At 37.2% G+C, this 10,622-nt stretch overlaps 1 pseudogene; it reads left to right on the top strand.

The window, feature by feature from the left end:
* LOC116100381 overlaps positions 1 to 10,251 on the top strand; it is a 54,676-nt pseudogene extending 44,425 nt beyond the window's left edge.
* The last annotated feature ends 371 nt before the right edge of the window (positions 10,252 to 10,622 follow it).

Raw genomic sequence — 10,622 nt, 5'->3', positions numbered from 1 at the left:
CATGAAGGGATGTTGGATTTTGTCAAATGCTTTCTTGGCATCTAGTGAGATGATCATATGGTTTTTGTTCTTGAGTTTATTTATGTGGTCAATTACGTTGATGTATTTCTGTATATTGAACCATCCCTGCATCCCTGGGATGAAACCTACTTGATCATGGTGGATGATTGTTTTGATGTGTTCTTTGATTTGGTTTGCAAGAATTTTATTGAGTATTTTTGCATCGATATTCATAAGGGAGATTGGTCTGAAATTTTCTTTCTTCGTTGGGTCTTTGTGTGGTTTAGGTATAAGAGTAATTTTGGCTTCATAGAACAAATTGGGTAGAGTGCCTTCAGTTTCTATTTGTTGAATAGTTTGAGGAGTATTGGTATTAGGTTATCTTTTGATAAAACTCTGCACTAAACCCATCTGGTCCTGGGCATTTTTTGGTTGGGAGACTATTAATGACTATTTCTATTTCATGAGCAGATATGGGACTGTTTAGGTCATTGATCTGATCTTGATTTAACTTTGGTACCTGGTATCTGTCTAGAAAATTGTCCATTTCATCCAGGTTTTCTAGTTTTGTTGAGTATAGGCTTTTGCAGTAGGATCTCATGATTTTCTGGATTTCCTCGTTGTCTGTTGTTATATCTCCTTTATCATTTCTGATCTTTTTAATTAAAATACTATCTCTGTGCCCTCTAGTTAGTGTGGCTAATGGTTTATCTATTTTGTTGACTTTCTCAAAGAACCAGCTCCTGGTTTGGTTAATTCTTTGTATAGTTCTTTTTGTTTCTACTTGGTTGATTTCTGTCCTGAGTTTGATTATTTCCTACCTTTGACTCCTCTTGGGTGAATTTGCTTCTTTTTGTTCTAGTGTCTTAAGATATGCTGTCAACTTTCTGGTGTATGCTCTTTCCAGCTTCTTTCTGGAGGCACTTAAAGCTATGAGTTTTCCTCTTAGGACTGCTTTCATTGTGTCCCATAAGTTTGGGTATGTTGTGGCTTCATTTTCATTAAACTCTAGAAAGTCTTTAATTTCTTTCTTTATTCCTTCCATGACCAGATTATCATTGAATAGAGTGTAAAAAAAATTCTTTATGGGATATATTCATTTCCTTTCAAAAGACCACTACCATATTCATACAAACTGTTTTAAGGATTTTTCATTGTTCCTCAGCTATGGTGAAATATTCAGGACCTGCTCTGTTATGATTGCTGGACTCTAGTAGAGATATATTGTCCTGGATATTATGGATTGTGTTTTTACACTGGAATTTAGGCATCTTAGATTAGGAATATAATAATTCTAGGTGCTACTATCTGGTCTTGTCTTAATTGAGTGGAAGTTTTGTTCCCTGGCTTCTGTTTCACTCTGGTCATTAAGGAGAAGTTGGTGACTCTGTGTAACCTGTAAGAACTACATTGGGGTACCAGATAAGATGTGTTTATGGTTCCAGGACAGCCAGAGCTACAGAGAGAAAGCCTGTCTCAAAACAAAACAAATGAAAACAAAAACAAACAAACAAAAAAAATGGACGGAGAGATGAAGATCTGAAGGTGTAACCTAATTGCTTCCTTTATCATAATGTACTGTGGCTTCCTTGGGAATTCATTCTGGAGTTGGGGGCAAGGGAATTCCCCACCAGAGTTTGGTGTTCCTCTGCAGAGATAAATATGAGACTGGGTGATTGGACTTTGAGACACCTTTGTAAAAGTGTAGATCTATCTGCTAACAGCCTATCTGTTTCCCTGGCCAGAGTGGTCAGTAAATCCCCAGGGAGTGCTGAATTTGGAGGTTGCAATTCAGTGGAGGGAGCAATTTAAGAAGGGAAAGATCTTTGGATCCACTAGAGAAGGAAAATGCTGCTACAGGTATTCTGCCACAGAGCTCAGGCTGAGACTTGGGCATGGGATCTAGTAAAGCAGAGAGAAAGGTGAAGATCTGCTGTCAGTCTACCTACTTCCCTGAAGGGATGGAGTAAAATACTTATTAATAAAGAAATTAAATTCCAACCAAACAAAAACCAAAAGATGAACTTATTTTTATTTATTTATTTATTTATTTATTTATTTATTTATTTATTTATTCGGTTTTTTGGCACAGGGTTTCTCTTTGTAGCCCTGGCTGTCCTGGAAATCACTCTGTAGACCAGGCTGGTCTTGAACTCAGAAATCCACCTGCCTCTGCCTCCCAAGTGCTGGGATTAAAGGTGTGTGCCACCACTGCCCGGCAAGATGAACTTATTCGAAAATAAATGTGACCTCATAGTGTCATTTCTCAGGAAGCTGAAAGTTTAGAGTTTACATGTTAAAAAAAAATTTCATGACACTCTTTTCCCCATATGTAGAATCATTTACTTAATAACCATGAAATTAAGTTTTCCCTAGAAAGTATCACTACTTATCTGCTGCACACTAGTGCAGATTCCCATAAGTCTCCTTTCTGACCATTAAACACATTCTTTTCTGTTTTTTTGTGATTGTTTACTTTATCTGAAATATTAAGTGGAAATGTAATAAACATGTAAAAATATATTTTAAGCCAATAAGTCCTAATAACCCCAGGGGGAGGGCTACGATTCAAATCCCAATTTTTGGTGTTATAATATTTTACCTTGTAATGACTGCCTCCTAGGATCATATTGATTGTGGCACTACACAGATATTATCACAACAGTTGGAGACAGAAAAATTGATAATGTGATGCCCACCTGAACTTCAACTTGAGATTCTTATTCAGAACAAATTCTCTCACATGCACCCCCAAGTAATAAATATTGAGAACATTTTTATGAAACTGTTGTAAAATCTGTTTTGTTCTCAGTTATCCTAAGCAAAATATATCATCTGGCACAAACATTAATCTCTGTGGAGGTCTTTGTGTCCATTTGTTCATTCTCCTTGATCATTGTCTAGCAGCATCTACAAAAGTTTCTTTAAATGTCCCAGGGTAGGTTAGCTATGGTTGTACATATTTTTAGTGCTAGTACTTGAAGGAAAAACCAGATAGATGGATCTCTGATCTATGTAAGCTTGAGGTATAGTGGTCTCCATAACAACTTCCATCACACAAGGAAAAAAAAACTTCATAGTGAGTCCCTGTCTTAAGGAAAAACAATGCCAGTTTACTTAGTTACTATGTCAGAACACACCTGTGACTACAGCAGGTGAAGATGGAAGCAGGAGGGTCTGAAATTCAAGGTCATAATCCTCTACAAAGCAAGTTTAAGAATAATCTTGGTTCTATGAGACCCTGCCTTTTCTTGCCTAAACCTCATTTATGCTCTCTCATTTCCTGATGCCTTTTCTTCACATCCCTTTTCTCATCCCCTACCCACAGATCACGTCTTTGCATTTGTTCTCTCAGAGCTCTCTGTTTATCACCCTTATTTCTGTTTCTTCTTCTTTTAGTATATAAAGCGAACTATAAAGAAGATCTGTGACTTCCTAGGGAAAAATTAGGACCAGATGAGGTGGATCTGGTCCTCAAATACAGCTCCTTTCAAGCCATGAAAGAAAACTTGTTCAACTTTCGTCTCATCAATGAAGATGAGGCTACTAATGGCCTGAACTTCATGAGAAGGTAAAGAGATTGCCTTGCTTCAGAATATGTAAGGACATGTGAAAGACTTGTTCTGCCAATTAATCTCTAAGTTGTTGGAAATATACTGAGAGTCACTGCTCATCCCTGATAACTTCCCACAGACATTACAGGGAAATGTTTTTATGGAGAAGATGTGGGCTTCATACACTCTGAAAAGTTGATTTATTCTGGGAGATGATATTGGGATTGGAAATGGTCATGCTCAATAACTTCAATGAAAAAAATGGAAAAATAGTTATGTTTCTATGAGGCATTGTAAAGTTTCCTGTATTGTGCTCCTCGGCTCTAAAATATAAAAAGTGTAATGCAGCAGACCAAAGATATATCTGATATGGTAACCATAGAACCACAAAAATTACATTAACAACTGGAAAAGATGTTGAACAGGTTGATTGTTGCCCCAGTGTAGGCCAATAGTAGACAACAAAAGTACTAAGAAAATTCTCTATTGTTAAAATGTGATGGTATTTGCCCACCTATGTTTAGATTACTTATGTTCATGACCCCTCTATTCTTTCTTAATTATCTCTCCTGGAAGCAGAATTTCAATCCTGTCTTTTTCTGTTTCACCTCTCTATGCTGGAAGTAGATTGTATGTGTGTGATTTCATAGCTGTACAGTCCGAGAGTAAATTTGCCAGAATGAATGAAACCTTGAACCTCACCTAGACCTGATTAAGTAATGATAGTTGAGATGGAGCTCAGAGTAAAAGAACAAAGGTGTCAGTCATCATATTTAACAATGAATGAAAAGATGGGTATAAATGAAGGAAGTAAAGAGTTATGGGTTTAATTTTCTTTACCCATAATTTAAATGTTTCAGCTTTTACCTTCAGTCATCCTCTGCTTCAGTGTAAGATTTAAATACTCACAATATATGGACATCAGGAGTTTTCATAGATAAAATGAAGTCAAAGTAGTTATCAGATTGCATTTAGTCTAATATTCTTAGTATCCTCATAATAGGAAATTTTGACTCAGATTTACACATAATGATCTGTCACCACCCATCAAAAGAAAATGGGAATCTATACACAAAAGAGCAAGTCATGTCAAAGAATACATTGCTGTTGTCAGATGCCCTCAGACTCCTGCACTGCAGATTCTATGGAAATATATTTATCTGCACTAGATATGAAGGTCTCACCTGAGAGAAATGGTCTGTTCTTAGGTTTCCTATCATGAATCAGAAATTGGAAGAGGTAAGACAGTATATGAACATAGCAGTCTATTATAAAATAACTAAAGGAATGATGTATCTCTGTTAATAGCAAAATAATAAGGAAACTGACAAGCAAAACCTTTTGCAGAGACAAATAAGAGCAGATGGAATAGAATTTAAGACAAATTTCCATGAGTACAATCATTGTTTCTGCTTTTCCAAAAAGATTCTTCTAGGATGAGACCATACTTAGATTTAATATCTTCCAAATACACATAATATTTGTCATTCAGCATAGATGATAGGAGGAATAGATACATACATACATACATACATACATACATACAGTAATTATAATATAGTTTTGTTGAAATACTTGGTCAGACTTTATTAGTCTTTTGTAATTTAATTATCCTAGTGATTATATGTAGCATATGTATTCTTTTTTCCTTTTGAAGACAGCTTTTATTCTTGGGGATTATTTTTCTTGTACTAGTGTGATACATAGTCAATAAGCCATGTACCTCTGGAAACCAGGTCAATGATGAGGGACAAAAAATATATTACCCACTTGCTTCACTATTTCATTATAGAGGATGATGAAATGGATATGTCTGGGAACAATTTTGAAAGAAAAAAAGTATATGAAGATAATATTTGTTTTCTAAATCCTACTATCTGATTGGTGCCATTTTTGAATCATCAAAGTATGAGGAATTAAAAGATTAACGCTAAAACCAACTTTATTATTTACCATTTGATTACCTAATTCCCTAAATCATAAAGCATTAAAAAGCTGTATTAAGTGTTGCAAGCTGGTACAACAACTTGGAAAACCAGTTTGGCGGTCTTCAGGAAATGGGACATAGTACTACCAGAGGACCCAGCTATTCCACTCCTGGGTATATACCCAGAAGATGCTCCAACATGTAATAAGGACACATGCTCCACTATATTCTTAGGAACCTTATTTATAATAGCCAGAAACTGGAAAAAACCCAGATGTCCCTCAACAGAGGAGTGGATACAGAAATTGTGGTACGTCTACACAATGGAGTAGTACTCAGCTATTAAAAACAATAAATTTATGAAATTCTTAGGGAAATGGATAGATCTGGAAAATATCATCCTGAGTGAGGTAACACAATCACAAAGGAACACACATGATATACACTTTCTGATAAGTGGATACTAACCCAGAAGCTTGGAATACCCAACATACAATCCACAAACCACAAGAAACTCAAGAAGAAGGAAGACCAAAGTGTGGATACTTCGATCCTTCTTAGAAGGGGGAATAAAATACTCATAGAAGGAGTATGGAGAAAAAGTATGGAGCAGATATTGAAAGAAAGACAATCCAGAGATTGCTCCACCTGGGAATCCTTCCCATATTCAGTCATCAAACCTATACTCTATCATAGATGCCAGCAAATGCTGGCTGACAGGAGCCTGATATAGATGTCTCCTGAGAGGGTCTGACAGTGCCCAACTAATGCAGAAGTAGAAGCTCACAGCCATATATTAGACTGAGCACAGGGTCCCCAATGTAGGAGCTATAGAAAGGACCCTAGAAGCTAGAGGGTTTGCAGCCTCTTAGTATGAACAACAATATGAACTATCTACTACTCTCAGAGTGCCAAGGGATTAAACTACCAACAAAAGAGTACACATGGTGGGACTCATGGCTCCATAAGCATATGTATAACAGAGAATGGCCTAGTCAGTCATCAATGGTAGGAGAGTCCCTTGGTCCTGTGAAGGTTCTGTGCCCCAGTGTAGGGGAATGCCAGGGCCAGGAAGTGGGAGAGGGTGGGTTGGTGAGCAGGGAGAAGGGGTGGAACAGGGTTTTTTTTCCAAAGGGGAACATTTGAAAGGAGATATCATTTGAAATGTAAATAAAGAAAACATCTAATAAAAAAAAAGGAAAAAATAGTATCTCTTCAATGAGTCCTCAACAAAAAAAAAAAAAAAAAAAAAAAAAAAAAAAAAGTTAGGCTTGCCTTAGCCAGGAGGAAATGACTTGACCTATACTGTCATATCTTTAATTGTCCATCTCTCTACACAAAAGTAAAATATCTTTAATTGCCTTTGGAGAGCTACTTTGTCACCTTCACCCTGGAAACTCAATCATTCAAGTAGCTGAGGTGAATCTTGTTTTTACCTCAAAGCAATAGTTTTCCACATGCAATTGCAGTCATTATAATTCCATATTTAGACACTATAGGTAATGCAGACTAGAGAGATGTTCACCCTCATTCACCCATGGTTTGGCTGACAAGACTTTTCTAAAAGCAATGACACAAACATTATATGTGTAGGAAATATCTTCTGGCAGACTTCAAATTTGTCACAGACCGGGTCATTCTTGGAGATCCCCAACCCATGGGAGCAATGGGATTCTGGTATAAGTGGGCAAATAATTCAGTGAATGACAGACAGACACAACACAAGGAAGTGCAGGATCTAAATGTACATGTATTTTCAATATTAGGCATCAGACATTTATGGTCATTACAAAAGTAAAAGAAAAGTCAAGAGACTTAGTGGTCAAGGTACATCTGAGGCCATCTAAAACTCAATGGGTCTAAAACAGCAGCTGCCTCCTATGGATGGGTGCTGTACCCCACACAGACCCGGAGGGGTGCTGCAAACCACATGATGCCTCGCAGCACAGCTCCCTCACAGCAAAGCTCTTCCACACACACATATAATATACTAGGCTTTTATAGTCATCTTAAACACAAAAGGAAGTAAGATTCACAGTCAGAGTAAATTGGCAGAAACCTGGCAGGCAGGTAGCAGCTATATCAAAGTCACTTTGAACTAACAGCCAGGTGGGAATCTTCAGAAGAGCAGTAGTCCTTCTGAGCCATCTTGGCAGCCCCAAGCTAATTCTCTGGGTCTGTTGGCAGCAAGCACCTGGAGGTCCAAATCTTGCAGCTCTTGGAAGTAGCTTTGGCTGTAACTATAAACATTAGTGACAGATTCCTAATTTGCAGGGAAGCCCTTTGGCTTCTCTTTAGTATGTAAAGCAGTCTGCAGTGTGTGTGTGTGTGTTGTGTGACTGCTAAGAGAATTCTAATTTTACTTAGTTGACAGTAAACTAATGATTCCTGATCTCTATTGCCTCCTCTGGAGACAGTCTGTCTGATTTAAGCAGCTTCCTTGTGAAATTCCAAGCTAACAACAGCTTGGCACAGATTAGGATATGTTGGAACACTGTTGGGTCCAGGAAACAATGTTTAATCTTAGTTTGGCTATTTCTTGGGGTACTCCCATGCCTGAATGAAAGCACACAAAACTCTCCATTGACTACCACAAAGACCAATCTGGAACACATCTGAGTTAGGGGATGCCAACCAATACCAGGAGGCTAGCTAGCTTCTCTGACATTGTACGCTTCTGTGGGCTGCTGTCACGCAGACTCGACTGGAGCAGGTGTGACAAAAATTCCCAGACCTCATTAGCTCACAGTATATGTTTATTGGACACAGTACTAGGGTCATTAATGATTTTCTCTGGTATCTTCATAATATATTAGTCAGAGCCACAAAGAGAAGATGACTCAAGGCCAGAGGAAGAAGCCTGCCATCTGCAGGTCAAAAAGAAAAGCCTACAAAGGTCAGGACAACACCCTGATGAGAGATCTGCAGCCTCCAGAAGTATGACCAAAGTTCTTTATTAACAAGAGTTAAGCCACCACATGTTAGGGTTATCCTGCCATCTGATTAACAAGAGTTTGGGGGGACTTTTAGAAAGAAGGAATGAAATATAAGTAGATCAATAAAGTGAACAGGACCTTGACATAGGTAGACTTAGAGTTCATTGTGTGTACCTCCAAAGATGTGGTTTTCCCAGATGGACTGATTTATTCCATTGGGAAGCCATATAGAATTTGTTAATATTCTTATAGTCCAACACCTCTCTGGTTTGGCTTATCAGGATCCAGGTATGTTGTGGAAAACAATAAGAAAACATGTTCTAATAATGAAGAAAATAAGGAACCTGAGAGTAGCAATGGATACTGATAAGTACCTATCTCATTAGATGACACTTTTGTATTCATATCAATTAAGGTTATATTATTTGAATATGCTGTTTCAGTGGTTTGCATTTTTATGAATTTTTCTTTTTTCTTTAATACAACACTCTGGGGAATTAAATTTAACTTATATGATGATACAGAAAAAAAGTAATGTAATAAAGAAAAGCATGACTTCTATTGTCAATCATTTTTTATTCAAATATGCATACATCACTATGACACTGGGTGACATCTCAAAGACTAATTTTCCCTCAGCAAAATAGGAGCACTGCCTATACCTTTCTCATGTATTCACAAATTTATTAAAAGAATATCCCACACTGAGTATGTCCTATATGTCTGGCACTCTTTGCAAAATGAACCATTTAGTAATTTCAGAAGCACCTTCTTTTCAAATATATTAAATGCATTTTGTATGTGTACAGTCAAAGCAGAAATACATGGGACACATCACAATGAACAGTAAGGAAATAAAGAAAGGATGGGCCTGCTGGGTTGTAAATGGAGGAGAAATGGGAAAAGAAGTTTCATTGTCCTTAAGAAGGGGACAAAAAGCAAGATGTATTTCTATTAAAGGTATTACCCCTCTGGAGTAAAGGAAGATACAACACAGCATGAGCAGTTGGACAATCTCTAAGGCTCAAACTATAGACATTCTGGAATGGAATGGTGAAAACCAATGTATTGTCAGAAGAGACAGTGCTACAAAGGGCAAGGCCTAAATTATACAGATCTTCATGCATCATAAAACACCATGACTGCATGAAACAGAAGTCTTGCAATGTCCCCAGTTGGGAGTGGTTGTGTCTCCTGTATCTAGTGGGAAAATCAAGACAGCTGAAATGCTGCTTATAACTGTGTGTATCTGAAACACTCCTGTGAACTCCCACACACATAATTAGAAACTATTTTGAGGTATCATGTAAAAGTTGGATGCTTTGAAGAATTTCTATAAGTAAATACTAAAATATGTGTAGAACAATTGAAGTATATTCAGATCATTGAGATGGTAAGTACTGTTGAATTGGATAGCATGATGGGAACAGGTTTGATGAGAAGCAGGAATAATCTAGATATATGAAAAGGTCAAGCCAGTGCTGCTGCTGTTAGATTGTCTAGCATATACGTTGAGAGAGGAAAAGGTGGGACATAATTTCTACAGAGGGAGAAATCTATATATATATGATTTCAGAGTTTAAGAAGGTTTCTACAAAAAATGGTAATTTGATTTATTAATTGTTTGTTCTTTATCAAAGAGATGGTAAGAGCATATGATAGGAGTAACTAGAACAGTGGTACAAACATTATTAATCCACCTATGTATATATCTGCTTTGCATTTTCAAGGTACAACTGGGGACTGGAAGAATCACTTCACAGTAACCCAAGCTGATAAAGTACTCCAGGAGAAAATAGCTGGTTTCCCTCCTAGGATATTCTCATGGAAATAAATTTTCAAAATTGTAAATATTATATGAACACTGGTGTATGTGTTCCTGTTATTCTATATCTGAATACCTGAATGTGGTGATAGAATAAATCCTGTTTTTGAATTGTGAGGGTGATTTTTTAAAAGATAGTGCTACAAATACTAGCAGTAACAACAGTAGTGTTGTTGGTGGTAGTTATGTTGTATATACCTTTCTGTTTGTACTGCCTTCAGAGGACAGAAGAGTGCATTTGGTTCCGAGGGACCTACAGTTGCATGTAGCTATTAAGTTCCTGCTTTCGGTCTTAGGAACTTATCCCAGGTCCTGTACTAAGCAATATAGTACTACTAACATCTCTCCATCTTTGAGAGTTATCTCTTCAGCCTAGAATC

This window comes from Mastomys coucha, unplaced genomic scaffold (genome assembly GCF_008632895.1).
Source record: "Mastomys coucha isolate ucsf_1 unplaced genomic scaffold, UCSF_Mcou_1 pScaffold21, whole genome shotgun sequence".
Classification (NCBI taxonomy): domain Eukaryota; kingdom Metazoa; phylum Chordata; class Mammalia; order Rodentia; family Muridae; genus Mastomys; species Mastomys coucha.
The sequence above is the reverse complement of the archived record's forward strand: the minus strand, read 5'-3'. Positions and strand labels throughout refer to the sequence as shown.